The sequence below is a fragment of the Lichenostomus cassidix genome, chromosome 3 (genome assembly GCF_008360975.1).
Source record: "Lichenostomus cassidix isolate B80296 chromosome 3, HeHo_3.0, whole genome shotgun sequence".
NCBI lineage: Eukaryota > Metazoa > Chordata > Aves > Passeriformes > Meliphagidae > Lichenostomus > Lichenostomus cassidix.
The window spans coordinates 38,753,074-38,773,010 of NC_139483.1; the positions used below are offsets into that span (position 1 = coordinate 38,753,074).

Here is a 19,937-nt window from a genome sequence, read left to right on the forward strand (position 1 = left end):
AGGAACAAACGGGTGAGCACAGCAGCTCAGTGTTTATTTACCTATGCTGGTGTTGAGTTTATATCAGCAGAGGAGTTTGTGCAGAGGATGTGGCTATGGAAACTGGACCCTAGGAAGGAATGACCTACCCTGCTGAGCGAGGGCTGCTTTGGAGCAACATCTCTCACTGGGAGCAGAGGCTTTCCTTAGCCCTACCCCTTTTTGACACCTGCAGCTTTGGCAGAATGTTCTACTCTGTGACGAGCAGAGGGGTAGAAGGGGTTAGAGGTTTTTGCATGATTTGGGGTGGGGTTGAAGTTGTGATAATCTTTATCTTAGAGGTCACAATTCTTCAGAAAAAAAAAAAAAAAAAGCTGTTCAGCTGCTCTACAGATTCAGGAAAATGTCATTCTTTTCTCTGTCCATCTACAGAGGTGAGAGGGGAGAAGAAGAAAGGAGATGCTCACAGATTAGGTTAGCAGCAAGGTCAAGCCTGCAGATTTCCATCAAGCTGCCTGTTTGCAGTTTTCCAGATAAACCTTTATGATTCTAAGTATCCTGGGGGGTGGGGAACCCCAGTATTGGAATTCTATTAATTCTTTTAAAAATAAAGCAAATAACCGAGATTTTATTTTTAATGTTTAAGTGAAAAGTAAGAAGCCAAATATCTATCCAAATGTAGAATCATTCAGTGCACCCAAAGTTAGAAGTGAACCTTTGCTTTTCCTTAAGATCAAATAAGGCACTGAGTGTGCCAATTGGGTGTTATAGGCCTGCTGCTCCAGACTATCCAGTGCTAAAGGACTCTGCTGTAGTGGTCTGCTACACACTGATTGTTCTGTCTTTGCAATGTCCTTAGTTTGGGATTTTTCATGCTGATATTTTAGTGTGTCCTTTCTGAAATGTTATTACTTGGGATTGTACTAGATACTACTGAGCTCAGGCCAGTCCAGCAGCCACTGAAATAAAGACCACTTCTCTTTTGGGTCCACTGTTCTGAAAAAACACAGTGGACTGCTGTCATGACTGTGTAAAACTGTTATGACTTCTTAGGGCTTATGGGTAATAAGTACGGAACTGTTTTTATGAAGTCCTTAGCTGTGCAGCAAGTCAAGCAGAATACACCTTCCTCTCACTACATAAGAGATGAAAAAACCAAACAAGCTGCTAGGACAAATGGCTGTTCTGTGACTGTGACAGGCTAAGAACAACATGAGACTGGCAGGACAAGAAGAAAAGTCTTTGTGTCCCGAGAGGAGTGGCTCAGTCACCTTAGAAGAGACTCCAGGAAAAGTTGTATGATGGAGGACTCAATTGCTTAAAAGGTATGAGATGAACCTCAATAAACGAAAGGTAATTGGGAATTGCAGTCATACTTACTTTGAATGACAGTGAGGGCCACCTCCCATCTCAGGAGGGCCACAAGCCACAAGGCTCTCTTCTCTGGGATGGCTTATACATATCCAGCTAAAGAAGGATGCCAGGAGTGAAGGACAACACTGTCACAGCAGCCTCCAGTTGCTCTCACAGGAAATGCACTGAATGTCCAGCAAGGGATTTCCACAGGCATGGCTCCATCTCTACTGGGAGCATGATGTAGAGTGGGGGATGTGCATTAGGGCATGGCAACCCAGTAATGCAGGGGGGTCGTTGAATTAAGGAGAAGTGTTTCACTCAACACTTGTATGCCACCTAATACAGGTTTCTAGCCTAAAAGAGGCAGGCTCCTCTTTTAGCTACCATGCTGCTTGGTGTGTGAGCCAAAATGTCCTGATGGAAGGGGAGAAATTGCTGTTTGATGTGATACCTATCTAGGAGTTTTAATGTACTCATCTCTGTATTATCTGAGCACACATTTTCCAGTCATGGCCCTATGAATTCTCTTCTCTCTCAAGGTGTGGTTGTGTTTTACAAGTAACCTTGTGCTGGCTGGCTGAAATATGAGCCCACAGCCTTTAGACCAATAATACCATACAAGTTGTAATGTTTTCCTCAGACTCTGTGGTATCAGTTAGCTGCAAAGCTGCCAAAGGACATTCCACAGTCAGAGGAAACTGAGTGTAGGTGGGCAGCCCAGAGCCCAAGTGCATACTTTATAAACTCTCCATTATTATACTTAAAAGGGTGAGTCACACAATAATCATTCTGCAATCAAATTCACTGTTGAGTGTGTTGCTTTTTCTTTTTAACTCAAATGTCATGTAAAAGTTGCCAATGTTTCCCAGAAGTTTAATTTCTGAAAGTGGGGGAAAATGACACAAAGATAGATAGCTGACACATTTACATGTGTGTGAATACTACCTTAGCTGTGCACTACTTGGATTTTTAAATGCCAAAAATAAAATACTCTTTTGTTGTCTGAAGCTGAGAGACTCTGGCAGAAAAAAAGGGCTTGGACATCTCTATTGCCTAATGCAAATCAGATATCTTCAGTATTAAGCATGTCTTCAGTGCTTGGGAAGAAGTGGCTTTATAACTGGACAGCATCCTCAAATGGGTAAGTAGGCAGTCACTCACAGGAGGTATAGAAAAAATATCTATCTATTATGTATATACAAAAGATTTTCCCCCCAAGGATTAACCCAGTCTTGTGTAAGATAGAAACTGTTGAAGTTTTGTTATGGCTAAATCAAGTTTTTAAAGTAGAGAGCCTTTTCCAAGAGACCACCTAGGATAGTGTCTGGTGCAACCATCACTGGTTATGGCAAACTCCAAGTGACTGGCCTCTGTTGGCTGCCTCTGACCTGTGTGATGCTGATGATCAGCTACCCTCTGCTGTTCTGGTGGGGTATGCTGACACTACAAGTGAGTGGACATGCAAAGAGATCTGTGTGAGACTTGGGCATCACCATCTGCCCAATACTCATGCCAGTCCTTTTCCAGAGCTTGCTATCCATGCTGCACACAAGAAAGCTCCATCTCCTGCAACAAACAGTCCCAAGGAGGCTCTTCTGCCCAGGGATGCTCAGGGTTTGTGTTTCTCCTGGGTTTGTCTCCTGTGGTATTTCAGGCAGGGGAAGGGTGGAGCAGTGCTTTGGTCAGGAATGTCTTCCAGTTCTTTTCTTCTCCTGTAATGGAAGAATTTTGACTTAGTGAAGCCACTGAGGTCTTGCCCAGCCCATTGCAGTCCCCATGAGTCATGGGCCAGCACTAGCTGACACATCCCCTTCAGTTGTTAGGAAAGAGCTTGTAGTCACAGAGGCAAAAATAGAAGTATCCAGCAATGACATTCCTCTCTTTTTACTTGGTTACTTCTTGGCTACTTCTTGGATTGACCCGTTTAAAGAGTCATTCATATCCTGACAGCATAAATGAGGAGAAGCTTATTTCCTTTAGGTGATGTTGGAATTCCTTCTCTACTTCAAAACAATTTTTTTCCCTGCTCTCTGCTTTGTCCTCTAAAGACATCCTAGACGAGCCAAACCATTTCATTCCGTTGCATAGACTCGATCTTGTCCCACTTCATCTTTTGTCCTAAACAACACTCCAAGGGAGCAGTAAGGCTACAGAAATGCTGCCTAACCCTGAGACAAGCCAGAAAACAGGTGCACTTCTCAGCCACCTGCCATTCTCCTTTCATTCAGGGGGCACTCAGTAATTTCATTGTTGGAACCATTGTTGGCAACATGAATGCTGAGGTATGGGGAGCTAAAGGCTCTTTTGCTGAAAACAAAAATAATTTCTGGTAAGTGTAACGTGCTAATGATTAAGAAGAAGACAATTGCTGTCTTTGTATTGTGCACAGAAGCAGCACATCAGGCCTTGACTACACACTGGGGTCCCCTGAGAACTACCAATACAGGTTTAGCAATCCCAAATTCTGTATCTGGATGCTACTTAAGCCTGTCCCTCCTTCATTTCCTTTTAGTGCTTAGGGGCTATATCAGCAGGAAGGAGCTATTTTCAGAAAAAAATACCTTTCATTTTTTGTGACTCAACCCCCCTTCTCCACAGGGAAGCTGAGGCAGGTGGTGTACTGTACAGGTGTCTTCTGGATGCTGGCTTAGGTGAAGGGGCCTCCCAGTCCTGTGCAGTCACAGGGCATTTCCTGACATTGTTCATTGGAACAGTTATTTGTTTCATCATCTTTTCACAAACCCACTTTTCCCTCTGCCACTTCAAACAATATTATTCTTGCGGAGGCTGCATTTCAGTATTAGTGACCTAAGCATAAATTATCCTTAGCACCAAAATGTTTCAATTACTGCTTTTAATTTGAAGTGAGCAGTGCCACAAAAACTCTAAACATTTTCAGTTGCTGTTTTTACTTCCTTCCTCTGGAACAGGAATGAATGAAGCAGTTGGGATAAATATATTACTCATGCCTTGTGTTAACTAATCTGAATCTCAGATGAATGTTTTTCCCCTGCAGGGCAGATATTACTCTCTCTCTCTGGCCAATTTGCAGCTCAGGTATCGCATTCTGTTTGCTGCTTCTCCCCATGGATTCAAACTGATATGCTGTTGTCCTTTGCTTGCCTCTCCACCCCCATCACAATTCCTTGTCTTACATGCTGCACACAGGCAGTGCTTTAAGTCATTTCATTACCTTTTGGGTTTGCCTGTCTCAGAGTGCCTTGCAATGCAGGCTCAGCTAGGATTCTGTCCATAAGACTGGAGATAATAAAAGCTTTTCCATTAACATTAGTGGGAGTTCAGTTCATCTTCTTTTGATACGCTGCTGTATATCCCTGAAATCCTAGAAGCTGGTCCATCTTCCAGCCACCTGGATTGTAGTAGCTAAGAATATCTCACTAGTGCACCAAAGCTTACTGATGTACATATCTTTTTAAATTCTTACACCGCTTTTGAGAACTAATAATTCTGGTGCCAGTTGCTCCTGTGTCAGTGACTGATTCCTTCACCTTTGCAGGGTTTGTGGGGCCACTAAGTTGGGCCACTGAAACATGTCCCAGTAAAAACAGACACTCGCTGCTGGCACAAAGCACAAATGTCCTCCTCTGATTGCAAAGTGATCCCCACTGTCACAACTCAACAAAGTGAGGGTTGTTAAATGGTGAGCAGAGAGGTTTTTAGGGAGTCATGTTTCTATTTCAATCTTCCATGAGGTGACTTGCAAAAACAGTAAACAGAGATAGTTATTTTAAGAATTTTGAAAGACCTCTTGTCTGCATCCTTTTCAACAAATGCTGTTTAATTTGTTTCCCCCTCTCATGTAATGATCATGGGCTACTTCTGCTGTGCTTGCTAAGTCTGTTCCCACTTCACCAGGTGATATTTACCTATTAGTGCAGCTGGCACTATAGGATATTCAGTGCAGCTGAATCCCAGGTTTTGCTCATTTTGTGGCACACAGCTCATTAGTCAACGTGAATGATGTTGTCTCTGTGTAGAAGAAGAGAGGATCAGTCCTGTTTCATTTTCAGACATCCAGTTTCTGTGGTCACTGAGTTTCTCCTTGTTGTTTGTTACCTTTCCTCTTGGTGTTAACTCATTGTCTTTCAAGGGTGTGATTGTCACCTCTGCAGGGCAAAGGATCTCAGCAGGTAGATTTCTGGGAGTAAAGCACAGACATAGTGCAGCATATAGTGAACAGACTCTGAAGAGGTGCTTTTACATCAGCACTTAGTGTTGAAGGTATGCGGAGAAAGAAAGATAGAATATTGTCACCAGTGGCAAAAGAAGTTATATGAAATAAGGACAGAAGGATACACTGTAATCATAGAGCTAAAATGCTTAGGGTTTTTTGTAGGTCAGATTTGTGAAATACAAGAGGAGCTTTTGTAGCCCTATTAGACGGAGGTGTGGCAGAGAGCTGTGACAGAGTATGACTGCTCCCTCTTTACGTAATGGACATGTACTGGGTGGGGGAAATATTTTCCTCAGGATAATGGGATGAGAAAGGCACTGCAGCTACAGCCTGCTTAAACTCACACACAGAACAGCTGATGTCTAGGATTTGTTATTTCTCCTTCTCATTGTGATATCTTAGTCTTTCTGCCAATGGCCTCATGATATTTCTCTGCTAATAAATGTCCATGGCTCCTTCCTGTGTCATATCCTACCTGCACCCTGCTCTTTAACCCCTTGAAAATCCTATTTATAGAAGCTGCACGGCTTATTGTGAAGCTGCACGTCTTGTCAGGTATAAGGACGATTTCTTTCCTCTACCAAAATTTCCCAATTTCCTTCTGCATTGAGGAAGTCATAGCCAACTCTGCTTCAGTGAGGCAGTTGAGGCAGTAGTGATGCAATTTATCTTCTTTTATGTGGAAGGTCAAATCCACTAATGCCTTTCTAAAGCACCCCTGACCATCAGGAGCTGAGAGCTCATGCATTTCAGGAAAGCAGGTTCCACTAAGATACAGAAGGTCATCCTCAAAGTGATGTACTCCTAATCATAAGGTGCTTGCTTTGCCCCTCAGCAAACAAATGGATTTCACTGCTTCCCATCACTCTTAATTTGCTCCCTCACCTTCTTTTGCAGAATCTTTTTCTCCCTCCATATGTCTGTCCTTGTTCATGCAAACTAGATGTCTGCATTTCATCCTCCTTCCCCATAGCATTATTTTCTCATGACAGCTTGTATACATTTTGACTCTCTTGGCCTGGATGACTTAGTTCTTATCTCACTGCTTTGCCAAAAAAAAAAAAATTCTCTTTTTCCTCTAGATGTTCCCCTCTTGGTCATGACTGACAGTATATCAACTCTGGTTTCTGCAGGAGGCTTTGTTTCCTTTCCTCCTCCCACAGAAGTCATAGTTTTTGCAATTCTTCAAAATTAAAGTTTTAAATACCTGTAGATGTTCCAGATGTTCCTCTGTTACTATCAGGTCTTATTCATAGTATTTGCCTGTAGAAGGAATCACTATTGAGCATAAAAAGTTTAACTCAAACACAGGCCCAAATCAAGTGTCATACTGGCACATCTGTATAGGTCAAGTGACAGTCAGTTTCTGAGCTGATCATGGTATCGTGCATAGGTCCATCCCTGTCATGAGCTGGTCCAGGTCTCTGGTTCAAAAACCAACAACAACTGAGATACATCAAAATCAGGATCCTACTCTGAATTTTAGAGGCTAGGTATGTTCCTTTCCAGGCTGCTGGAAGCAAGGAAAATTTCAGATGATCCCACTTTGCAATGAACTTTCATTCTTCTCCACTCTTTCTGCACCGTGGAGAAACCAGTTTCCCTTTTGGACTCAGGAATAAGGATCAAGTTAAGTAGTAACATAACAGGCAGGAAAAGAGAGTTGATTGTTTAACTATTCTCCAGCTGTCATCTTTCAGGTGGTTTCTTATGACCCCTCTAACTCAGACAGGCTAGGCCATCCATGAATTAACACATGGCTGTTCCTGCAGGGAGAACACACACGCAAAAGCCGAGTTCTCTAGAACAGGACCCCAGAAGAGGACCCCTGAGAGTGGATGGACAAGTATTTTCACCAATATTCAATGTTGCAACTTAGGTATCGGTCAACGCTTTGAAGAGCATCCTTGTCACAGCTCTGCACACTCATGCTGTGTTGCTTAGTGCAGAGGAGGTAAGTTGTACTGCCAACAGCAATGCTACATTTATGTTGGAAAACAAATGCAGTGGAGATAAGTGAGGAAATCTGTCCAAAATGCCTCTTCTATTGTGTGAGAAGAAAGGGAAGGGGCAAGGGAGGAGCCCCTGTGCAATGAAAAGATATATTTTACCAAGCTGACTACAGATAGAAAGAAGACAGACATTAAAATGCCTACTGTAATGTGCATTTGATATAAATCGAAGAACAGTTCAAATTCATTTTTCAAGGTTAATTGAACACAGTGGGTTTTTTCTTATTTTTTCTTTTTTCTTTTTTTCTTCTTCTTTTTTTTTTTTTTACAAAAGCTTTTCTATCTCTTGTATTTGAATCTTCCCACAATGTACTGTACAATGCCAGTGCCTTTCCTGCCTTTATGGAGAAGGGCTGTTGGACTCCACACTAGGGGTGAATTTTCTCTAAGTTCATGTTCATTCCATTCTTTTCACTGGACTTTTATCTGTGTATCTGGGTGCAGTGAAGCATATGTGGTGCAAATGGGGAACATGCTCCCACTTCTTTGATTTCTCCTGATCATACTGGAGCTGAGAGCTGTGTAAAGTGGCAGCAGATTTTGATTTCCCACTGCCCTTGTCAGTCTGGATGTACAGTAAAATAACAGCCAAGCTGTGTATCTCTGGTCTCCCACTGTAACTCCTGCTGAGATAAAGAAAAGGGGCTACTTGAGCAATTACACTGGAAGGTGTCTCAAAAATGAGTAACATCTCCATGGCTCCCAGCCCCAGAGGCTCCATATGGACTCATCCAGCTGAGCATCTGTGGAGTTTTGGCTCTAGTTCAAGTGGCAGAACTGCTATTCACATGTGTGTTTCTGGATCTCCATTTCTGCCTCCTCCCCCCATGCCTACAAGCCATCGCAGTATCCGTGTCCATGAAGTTTTAACACTCTTGATGTAGATGAAAGATGGATATCAGCCCCAGCAGGTCAATATAATCCCCTAAAAAAATCCACTGCTATTGGCAAGAAAGCCCCTAGGAAATATATCTCCTGGAAATGCAACAATTAAAAGAGATGTTTGGGGTAATTGCACTTGATTGAAGGGAGAAATACTTTTCCTAGCAGAAAAATGAGCACTTAAAAATGTTCGGCCAGCCACAGACAATTATCCAGTTGGTGATGTGCAAGTACCAAGGACAGCTAATCCATTTTAAATCACTCTTGCAGTCAGAAGAGTGACAGGAAAATGCCACCAGGATGGCTCTTGCTCTGGGTACATCAGGGGGACTTCAGTGATGGCCGGGATCAGGTTTGTTGGGCACAACCCCTCCTTTCCTCGTCCTGACTTCTCACCAAGTGCATTCAGTTGGTAACAAGTTGGTCTTCCACTCTTACAAGCCTGCAGAGGTAGCCTGGGAGTGAAGAGGGGGAATTCCTCCCAAAATATTGTCTATAATACGCAATCTGCTTCCCAGGTTTGGCTGGCAGTGCTCTGCTGTTTCGGGAGCAGAGTGCACCCCATACACCGAGTGCGTATGGTGACAGCATTGGCTTCAACAGGAGGAGCTGTTCCTCCTGTCAAAGGAAATACTCAGGGGTTACTGAAATGAGTGCAGAATGCAATGGCTGAGGAAAACAAAGGTGTTTCTGTGGTCTTTCCTCCACTGATATGTTTTAAATACTGAGTCACACAATCCTCTTTTTTTTTTTCTTGGTTCCATTATGAGCATGAAAGGAGAGTGACCTGATTTGTGAGTGATATAAAAATTTCAGTTTCCTAAATTTACTCAGAAGCCTAAGGAAACAATCCATCCTGGGATTTGCCTACAGCAGGAACCAAACCACCTGCTTAGATTTTGTTTAACTTGCGTGAGTAAAACACTTCAAATTCGCTTATGTGTTACAAAAGACAGAAGGGAAGAAAAGCTTGAGCACTGGCACACTTCCCCTCTGCCCCCCTTTCCCTGCAACTGTAAAGATCTGAATTCAAATGCTCATTTGCACGAACAGAGAGGGAAGCCTCCCAGTTTTGTCTCCTTTAAGGAGAATTACAAACAGCCAAGCCCTGCCTAGAGCGTTGAATGCAAGCATTACCTCATCTCCACACAGTGCTATTGGCTGGAGATAACGGGAGGTGGGGTGGTGGTGCCTACCCCCTTGCCGAGAGCTGGTTTTCTCATTATCTCTTTCTCTTTATTTCAAATCAACTGACCCTGCTAATGGATGTCACCTACAGGGACAGCCTGGTCTTTAGGGAAGCATCCTATAAAACCAGGAAGGACCAGCCCAAGTGTGGGCATAAAGAGATTGAATGAGATCAATGGAAACAATTTTAAAATAAATACCCTTTAAAAGCAATGACCAATTGTGTATTCAATAGGGCAGTTTTAACCATCCTTTTAGAATTACTATTAAATCCCACAGAGCAGTTCTAAAATTATGCAGTCATTAGAATCCATAGGGCTTCTTGATTTTTATTTTTTATCAAGTGTCTGTATGCTTCCTAAGGCTAAATTATGTCATTTTTATTCAGGACCACCCTCTGTCATTGGTTTTCAGGAAATTCATCATTGATTGCGGGGAGGATTAAAAGTCTGGTGATGATGTCTTATCTCTTATGAGGACCTGTCTTTTCAGTCATTGAGAATATATTGCCCTGTTGGGATACACCAGGAAATTAGAATTTCAGTGCTAAAGTAAATCCCAAAATACCTTTTGAGGGACAAAGTTACCACTCCTTTTACAAACAAGGAGAGCAAAAGCAGTTAAAGTCACCTGCAAACGTGATAGCTGCACAAAAGTGGCAGAATCAGGACTAGAGGTACTGTGTGATTCCAAGCAATGCTCTTGCCACTGGCCTTGGTTTTCAGTTAGATCTCACTGCTGTGAAATTCCTTTTGGCATTACAGCAATTCCATGTAAATTAAGCAAGGATCTCAAGGTTTATCTTTTGATGAATAACGTGGCCAGGTGCAGACACGAGAGCTCCAAGAACCTCTTCAACATCTGTGCCATACAAATCTGAATGCCATGTGTGCTGCAAAAGGCCTTTAATCCTTTATTTCCTTTACGGTGGTTATTAATAGGGGACTGAGTTCAGTCTTTGTCTCTCTGATGTTGTTTCCTTTGTTTCCTTTTAGGAGCAGCACAGGAGGATAGAGAGCAGACAAAGTGCAATATCCTGGTAATTAACTACCTCAGCAATATAGCGGCACCACGGCAATGGTAATGCTGCATAACAATTTGCATATATTAGTTTTCATGTTCCAGGAAAGCAATTTCTGTAGCATTTGAGAGAAAAATAAGGAGAAAGAAAGGGAGGGAGGAAAAGTTGAGCTGGGGTCAATATAGGAGTGTAATTGAGATTTTATGCTGAGAGAGAACAAGTGAAGCTCTGAAAGTACTTGGATGGAGCCTTGTTAACTAGGTATAATTCTACCTGTAAATGGGTGTAATTCTACCTGAAGCAGTTAGTTGACAGTGTTGATCCAGTTTGGAGAGATATTTCAGCACCATTAGGACCCACAATTTCAACCAGCACTGTAGGTGCACACAGTCTCAGCTATACCCAGCACCATGGGCCTGCCTGTGCAGAAGTTGTGATGCTGCACAGGCACTGCACCCTCCCTGCACTGATGACTGCCTTGTGAGTTCAGCTCCTGAGCAGAAGTGAAGACCCCCAAAACCTGTCACCATATCAGATGATCATGTACTAGCAGTGTTTTCTTCAGAGAAACAGAAGCTTTGGCAGTGAAAATTTGTCTCTGCCGAGCTGCTTTTCATCCTGGGCTCCTTTACACTTCAGGGCTGCTAGAAGAGACAGCAATAGACTCCACACTAATATTGGTGTGACCTGGCAGGCTGTATCCCTTAAATTCTCTTTTTGTTCTTTTTTACTGATTTACTCTGTGACATTGGGGAAATTACTTAATACCTGTGTGCCTGAATTTGTGTATCCATAACATGGGCGTATTAATTAAACAGCTTTCTCAGAGCGACGTTGTGAGGTTTAATGAATTCATGCTTGCAAAGTAATTTAAAATTTCAGATGAAAATTGTTAGAGATGTGCAAAGCGCATTATAATTAAAACAGGATACAAAATAATAATAATCAAAAGGCCCTGAAGATGCTGATCACTCTAAAGGGGGAATATTTATACTTGAAGCTACTAATAAAAACATCAATCACTGTGTTACAAAGTAAGACTTTTCAGCTATATAACATCAGTTAATATGATGCTATTTATTATTCTACTTCGTATTTCCATTGTCATTGCATAGAAAGAAAATCTGTTAAACTGATCTACTCTGGATTTATATCAAAAGGAGATCAGTGTTTGACCAAAGTATGTCAGAAGGGTGCAAAGCCGTGACATGATTGTTTGTATGGCTACCTTTACTCACAGCAAAAATCTACAGGATGACTTACCTGAGTGAGTTCAGAAGCTTTTGTGGCATCAGGGCCTTAGTGTGCAGGATCAAGGGGCTGAAAAATTGTCTTCTTGCCAGAAGCAATATAGTCCACAAAGAATAAAGTCCACACAGAGTACCAAATCCTTGGAAAGAAATTGTGTGGCACGTGCCAAAGCCTTTTCAGCAACAAAGATTTAATTCTGTAACACAGAAAACAGGGATTAGTGTGACCTTCCACACCTCCATAAAACAAAGGTTGCCTCTGCACATGTCCAGGCAAAAGCTGAGGAGAGGAAGTCAATGACTCTTGTGAGGTGTTTCAGAGAAATCGGTTGGAGAAGAGACAGAGCAAAAGCACAGAAGACCAGGAAAGAATAGAATTTGCATTCTGGCCATCAGGACGCAATCTTTTTGTGTTTGTAACATTTGGGATTTGGTCAAGATACAATCCTTTTCTGTCTTGAGCCAAAATCCCAAAACGTTTGGATCCCAAAAGCAAGAGCAAGACTATTAAAGGTTTGCACCAATCTGTTCAACTGTAAACCCTATAAAACATAACTTTGCTGTGCAGCCTGCAGGACCTGTGTCCCCCTTCAGGCGGCTGTCCCTTGGCAGGGAGGGTGCCTGCTGGTAGATCAGGGCAAGCTTGCTAAGAGGGGTAAGCTGACCTACCTTACAGATGGGGACAAATCGTCAGATAACTGAGGTGGTCATTGGTTTCTGTGCTTCATGTACAGCTGATATCAAGTGAAGGACTGTGCAGTCTTTTCAATAAAGGTGGCTTTCCTGTTATGGGACAAATTATGAATGATTTGCCTTCACAGGTCAATGTTGAACTGGAGGAGAAGAGACAAGAGAGTATTTTGACTATTTGGAAATGTAAGGCCAAAAGTTGGACTTTGAATTTCAGTTTCCTAGGTATATCTATGATGTCTCTCATGTGGGGAAAAAAAAAAGAACCATTTCTAGTGTACTTTAGAAACTGAGTTTGTTTTCCTTGAGCTGTACTTGATCCTTTCTGAGATTAACCTCAGAAGCTGCCTGTTCTGAGCATGGCAAGCCTGAAGGGACTCTGGGTGACCATTAGGATTCTGGCTGACACCAGAGTGACCCTTAGCATTGTGGCCTCTGAGTTTTAAGAGCACTCTGGCCTCAGTGTCCCATTTTGCAGCAGGGGAACTCAAGCAGTGCTGTTCTTGGGACAACAAACATACAAAGCCTTGTTCCTGTAAGCCGATTCCTGGTTCATCCTCACACAACGATGAGCTCCCAGGAAAGCAGATTACACAGAGTGTCCAATTTAGGGGGGACTGTATATTATGCTGTATAGCTCTTAACATCCTTGGACATTGTGTTTTGATGAAGTGTACATTTTAGGGACTTGACAGGGAATGAGAAAGAAAGGGATAATCCGTCCCTATTGAAAAGACAAAAGGGGAAATGTGGGAAGTATTCCAACTCTCTGCCACAAAAATACCTTAATATATTAGTCATCTGAGTGATTGCAACATGTTCTGACAGTTCTAATGCCAAATATGTGACTGAAACACCAAGGAAAACCAGGTGTCCATAGTCTTTTCAGCAATGAGTAACACCTCAGATATATTCTTTGACAAAGCCCATTTTGTGGTAGATAGTCTGGGGTTCAAATGTTTACAAACCCAATCTCTGACTTTATCTGCAGTCTGGGCAGTATTTGTGGGTCTTAACAGAGGCTGCATTTCTGGAGTGGTACAGAAAGCCTCAGCCTCAGTGCTGGGAAAGTAAATGTGAGGGTGCCTTCACTGAAAGCAACTCCACATAAATAAGAGGTTTTCTTAGTGCTGTGGGCAGGTCTGATCCATCTCTGAAGTTGGGACTGTGTTACATGAAGTAGTTCATGCTTTCAAATAAATGGTCTGATCAGAGGAAAAGGAGGAACAATCTTCCATTTAATCTGTTCCTGCCCAGTGTATTTCAGATTTCTTTTTTTATGTGTGGTATGGACAGATACAAACAAAAACAAAGAAAAAACACCAAAACCAACCCCCCCAAAAAAAAAAAACGAGAGGTGTGTGGCAACTGGATATTATTCTTCACTTAAATTATGCAAAGCATATTGCAAAGGTGAGAAAATGCTCCTTTCCCCTGTTCTCAAAAACGTAAAAGGTATAAAGCCAGGACAAAAGTCCTGCAGGTGGCTGAAGGGAGTGATGGAAGAGGTGGGAATGTAGTCCCTATGTTCTCTGTGTCTCAGTTTGCTCCCCCACTAAGTGTTGGAGTCTTGTTCTGTGCCAAAGGATGGAACTTTGGAAAAGACACCAAAGTACGTAGCATTATGAGAAGTGATCACAAATATCTTTGTAATGTTAGACATAGTTCTTGCTTAGAGACAACTGATTTATCAGAGGAGTTCATGCTCACTATCTTGAATCTTCTCTTCTTTTAAGCATTTTGAGTTGTCAGTAAAACACTTAAGTACACATTCATATGCTGGCTGTGGGGAGCTACAGATGTTAAACCAAAAAAGACAATGAAATATTCTGGGTTTGACTTTTTCCCTATAAAAGGACCCTAAACATCATCCAGTTACTTGCATAGTGATTTCAGTAACTTCTCTTTGGTTAATGCAAGTTTGATCCCCACCTGAAGATGTCAAATATGCAGGAGTTGATATATCCTTTGGTAGTTTATTCCATGCATTTGTGTCCCTTACCAGAGAGACTAGGGATGAGCCTGGTAAGAGGAAAGACTGAAAAAAAGGTTTATTTATACCTAACTGCATAAAATTTTAATGTTTGTCCATTTACTCTAGAAGTTTTTTAGCTTCTCATTTATCAAAGGAAAATAATTTCGCTATACTTTTTCAAATAAATTCTTCATGTTTGTCCTTTTATCTGAACTTCCTTGTTCTAAGCAAGTTGGTCTTCATTTTCCCAGTGTAACACATTTTCCCTGGCCAGCTGAAAACTTTTCTGGCTCCTTTCTGCCTCTTTTCCAATTTTCAGGTATCTTTTTTAAAAACTTGGATAATAGATTTGACTACACTATCCCAGTATTTGTCTTGCCAATCCCATATTCTCAAAAAAATTGTTCGTCTGCTCACTCCTCTGTTCAGACACTCCTCTCTTCTTGTATAGGGTGAAGAACAATGGAAGTGAAAGTGACAATTTTTTAGCTCCAAATATAGCTAACTGTTTGGAATTCTGTGGTGTGGATTTTTCAAAGTAGAAAATACAGTAGATAAGCAAAGGAAACAAGAAAAGAGCCTGAAAATAGCCAACTGTTCTAGAATAGCTCCAAGAATAGCTTGTTTCCCATATCTCTAAACCTATTCTTAGGCTAGTCATTTACTGCATGAACTCTTAGTGTACTTCTCTTGAGAATGTCTCAGTTAAGGAGTTCTAAGTGAAGTTTGGATAAAACAGTCTGCCCCTGTTGCAGCTCTGTGCTTTCTATGTCTGTATCTCATTGGGATTTCTACGCCAGTGCATGTCATGGCACAGCTGCTGGTTGTTCCAGTTATCCAATCTTTCATCTTACCACTGTTCTGTGAAGTAAATGGGTGGAGTTTTCCCTTTCATTTGGAGGAGATGTTGAGCCATGTGTCTGTATTAATTTTACAACATCACATAAAACTAAACATTATTATTTCATCACACTTACAGTGATCCACCTATATTACCCTTCTAAGTGTGAATAACAAAGAATTCAACTTTAGGATTAGAAACAACAGCTACAAGCAGATGTTTGAAGACATATTTTAAAAAGCTGGATTTCTTCTGTCTAAAAATAAGACTGGCCAATTTGATATTGATCAGCCAGACTTCCAGCAGAAATTTTGGAGAACCCTTGAGACTCAGGTAATTTCATTGAGATGCCTAAAGAGAAGCTGAGATCTTCTGAGTCAATAAATCTCAGAAACAATGAAGAGAACATTTCATTACCGAATTAAAAGTGGGGTAAAACAAAGATGATTTATGAAAAGACATCAGAAGGCAAAAAAATTCTTAAGTCTTCAAAAGGAAAAATTCTGGTTTCTGAAATACATACCCAATTATAAATTCTTAGTTTGATAAAAGTAGAGCGGATTTTTTATAATCAGCTGGTGAACCATCCCTGCTCCCACTGTGGTCAATAGAAAAGACTTCAGGGAAAATTAAAACTGGAGTCATTTTAATTGCCCCACAGTTTATATATATATGCACATTCTTTCTTTTTTTCAGATGGTTTTCAAGGCTGGGCAAAGCCTTATAGTTCCAATAAAGTCAAATCAATCAAGGAGTTCTATCCATCTTTTCTTCTCTCAATTTTACTGATTCTTTGTGGACTCCCTAGCTATTTTTGCTCTAGAGCAGGAGAATGAGGGCTAGTGTTTATTACACTCTGTAGTGGGAGTGATGGCAGCTGTTGATGATAATTTTTCATTAACTGTTAAGTAAAGCCAATAAATATTATAATACCCCATGCAATGGCAGATGGTGAGCTGCAGAAAGACTTTCTACCTCAACCAGTGTTCATCTTCACTTTGAAATATCATTTAAAAAGAAAAGAGTTTTAAAAAGAACTACCTCTTCAGCTGCCTTATTCCCACATAACTTTTATGTGTCTGGAAATGTAGTCCAAATACAAACTGCTAGCATAAAACAGACTGTTTCCAATAAAAAGGAAAGTATCCCTTTCCATTTACACATTGACTCCTACCTACAGTGCAGTTTCTATCCTATTTTATGCTCTTTTCCTTCACAGAATTGAGTGGGTGCCTATGCCTGGAATAAAGAACCAGCCCATGCTGAAGCTCAAACTTTTACAGCTTTCTATTCCAGAATCAGCAGTGTAGGTTAGGGTAGAAATGCTCTTTCCACAATGTTCTTCATGTCCCTTTTGGCAATTCTCCTGAAAATTTGCTCATGTTCCTGGTGAGTTATCTTTATGCTCTGGTTACACCACAGGCAAAAAGATGATCTCACACAGAGAAGTCTAAGCCTGACTGTTTGAAGTGAAATACCTGAAGTAGAAAAGCAATATTTGATTCTTGAATGTCAGTGATATTAACCTCCAAGAAAATGTCTCTTTTTATAACAGCATTGGTTTCTATAAGATCTATGAATACTGGCAGAAAGTTCTTGCTGGTATCAACAACTGCATTGCTTTGGATACTGTCACATGGATATTGTGCAGGATCTAGGGAGTTGTTGTAAATGGTTTCCTAGGCATTTTGTAGTGTCTTGCATATCTAATGGTGCTTGCGCTCTTCTAGCATTGTAGTTTTTATTTTGAAGAAAAAAGAATATTAATAATAGATTGGACTAGAGTACTAAACCTTTAAGTAGTTCCTGAGCTTGCTAGAGGTCCCTGCTGTATTCTGAGTCGGGAGCTAGTGAAAACAGCAGTGCAAGTTGAGGCCCTCCCTGCCAGTAAATAGGTTATCTGATGCCTGAAGCATCAGTGCAGTTTCTGTATGATCTTGCTGTTATAGAGTGAGAGTGATGCAGCACCATATTTCCAAGTGAATGCATGAACTTTGTGAGTCATAGCCACGCTCTGAAGGGAGGGACAAAAACTTCTTTTTGGTTTATCTGTTCTGCTGTGACTGGAAAGCTACAGCAAAACAATAAAAATATAAAGTTAAGGTCTGGTAAATCAATATATCTGGTAAATCATAAACTCTTCTTATTTATTATTTTCTATGAGGGAAGTTAATGAGAAATCTGAAGGGAGTTTTCCACGGGGAGATTGCAATGCATATTTTCCATTCCAAGTGGTTGCAGCATCACTGAGAGCACAATGGTGCCTGCCTTTGCATGTAATTGAAAACAAAGTATCTGCAATCCCAAACCAAAAGGGACCTCACGCAGACACTTAAAACATCTCTTTGGGAGCTACCTATGCTGCACAGGCAAGTGTTTATGAGCATCTGCATTCAACCATCAGATCTGTGACTGCAGCCCAGGGCACTGTAGAGGTGGCTCTGAAATGTAGTCCTTGTACCCGGATCGGAGAACAGCCCAGGCTGTAGGAGGTTCCCATCTTTGATTCAAATCTAGACTTCTCACTCTTTTTAAACTGAAGAAACACCAACCTCCTATGTAAAGAACTCCTTACAGCTGGCACTGGTGGAATGGATCTTAGGGAACAATTACTCTCCTCTGCAGTGGCATTGCTTCCTTCCCCTGTGGAGCTTGTGGTCTCCTCCTCACGGGGAGCTTCTCAGTTAAACCTAGGAAATAGCAACAGACCCCCTCAGCAGGTGCAGCAGCTCTCCCAGCCTCTTTCAAGTGTCCAGCCCCCCACCAGAGGAGCAGCTCACACCGACCAGGCATGTGAAGCCAGAGGATGCTCCAGTTCCTGTCAGTGCAGCCATCCTCTCACAGCTCTCCGGCGTGTGGAAGGAGGTGTGCAGCTCTGAGCCCGTGCAGAGCTCTGGGCTTTGTGAAGTGCCTCAGCACAATTCCTCCTCCGTGGCTTTTGATTTGGCTGGGAGTGATGGGGGGAAGGGGAAGGTGCTGCCCCTTCTTTTGTGTCCTCAGCTGGGGACTTCCAGCGTGTCATTTTCCTCTGCACATCTTAAGTGTCGAATCAGGATCAATTATGATAGCATACTATGTAAATATTAAAGACAATTGCAGAGCTTTAATTAAAGCGAACTCTGTTTCTTTTTCCCCCTCCCTCCCTCACTCCTCTCGACTTAGTCAGGAACACAATAAACATAATCAGCTGCCCCAAATTATGCATGCATTAGCCCGTGAGATTCAGCAGGGCCAGGCTTCTCAAGGACAAAGAAATACACTGAGCTCCAGCACCTCACTTTGTTTTCTCCAGCCATCTTTTGTGGTGTGTCATGGGAAAAATTCTAATGAGTCTCTCCGTGCTGCTGGAGAAATTCCTGTCAGGCACAAGCCAGTTGCTCTCTTTCTATTCTTTATTTTCCAGATACGAATTTGCTGTTACTTTGCCCTCTGATGAAGATGGAAACTTACATCAGGATTGACTGGGCTAGCACTCACTGATTACAATCTGTAACCATTTTGTTTTTCTGGAGTTGATTTTCCACCCTTCTCACACAACTTGAATCTTTTTGGCACTGCAGCACATTGACGAACACGTCTGCATCTACAAAACAGTTTCTCTGCATCTACTGTCATTGTGCATGGACTTCGATTGTGTTTGTCACATAATAATTTTTAAAATATTTTATCAAGCTGAGGTTGTGGTACAAAGTCTTCTGCTTCTAGGGGAGTTTCTGGCACAGTGGAGATGCAGAATTTGCTAGCTCTCCCTCCCTCCAAATCTTCCAGCTAGCAAAAATGCTCAAATTAGCAAATTAGCTTCAGGAGGGAGATGCACACTGTCCTTCAGACTTATCTTAAGCAGGGGAGGCTGCACACTGACGCAGGCTTTTTTCTTTTTCTTTTTCTTTTTCTTTTTCTTTTTCTTTTTCTTTTTTTTTTTTAATCTGTGTGCTGCGGATTTGAAGGCAAAATTATTTTAATCCCTGGGTTTGGGGTCTTTCTTCTGTGACCCGCACGGCTCTGCTTTGTGCTCCCTGATAGTTTCAAAGGCGAGCATGCTTCAGATTAGCATGGTTCTGCGGGTGTAAACAAATGAATTGTTTCCTGACGCCAGGTTCAGAACTGGCTGTGTACCTGTAGGGAAAGGAGGGATGGGGTGGTCGAGGAGAGGGGTCAGCTGGGGAGTGTGGCCATGGTGTCCTGCTGGGGGAGAGGCTGAGCTGCCAGAGCCACCTGGAAAAGCAGGAGCTGATGCTTTGGGCTCTGTGCGTAACATCCTCAAGCTGGGCTGTCGTTTTGAGCATGTGCTGCATGGTTGTGGCAGGAAGCTGCTCTGAACAAATGGCTGTGGGTGTTCTTGTTTGCTCATTGACAGAATAATAACTTGCTGCTCTTTGTATTAGGGGAAAAAGCCCTGCAAATGCAGCTTTCTGGAAATATTTGTGCTTATTTATGTTAGTGTGTCAGTCTGGATTTAAGAAGGCAAAACAAAAATAGAAATTTCTCCTGGTCTCTGGCTGGCTTGCTCACCAGTCACATGGAGTTTAACAATAGTCAGACTCAGTG

At 41.9% G+C, this 19,937-nt stretch overlaps 1 long non-coding RNA gene across 1 annotated transcript; it reads right to left on the bottom strand.

Annotated features, from left to right (window-relative positions):
• Positions 1-606: 606 nt before the first annotated feature.
• Positions 607-12,592, bottom strand: LOC146439502 (uncharacterized). The gene is made up of 3 exons (XR_014850816.1): positions 12,553-12,592; positions 11,897-12,080; positions 607-3,047 (listed from the first exon to the last, which is right to left on the bottom strand). It is a non-coding gene; the product is annotated as an uncharacterized LOC146439502 (long non-coding RNA).
• Positions 12,593-19,937: the final 7,345 nt, after the last annotated feature.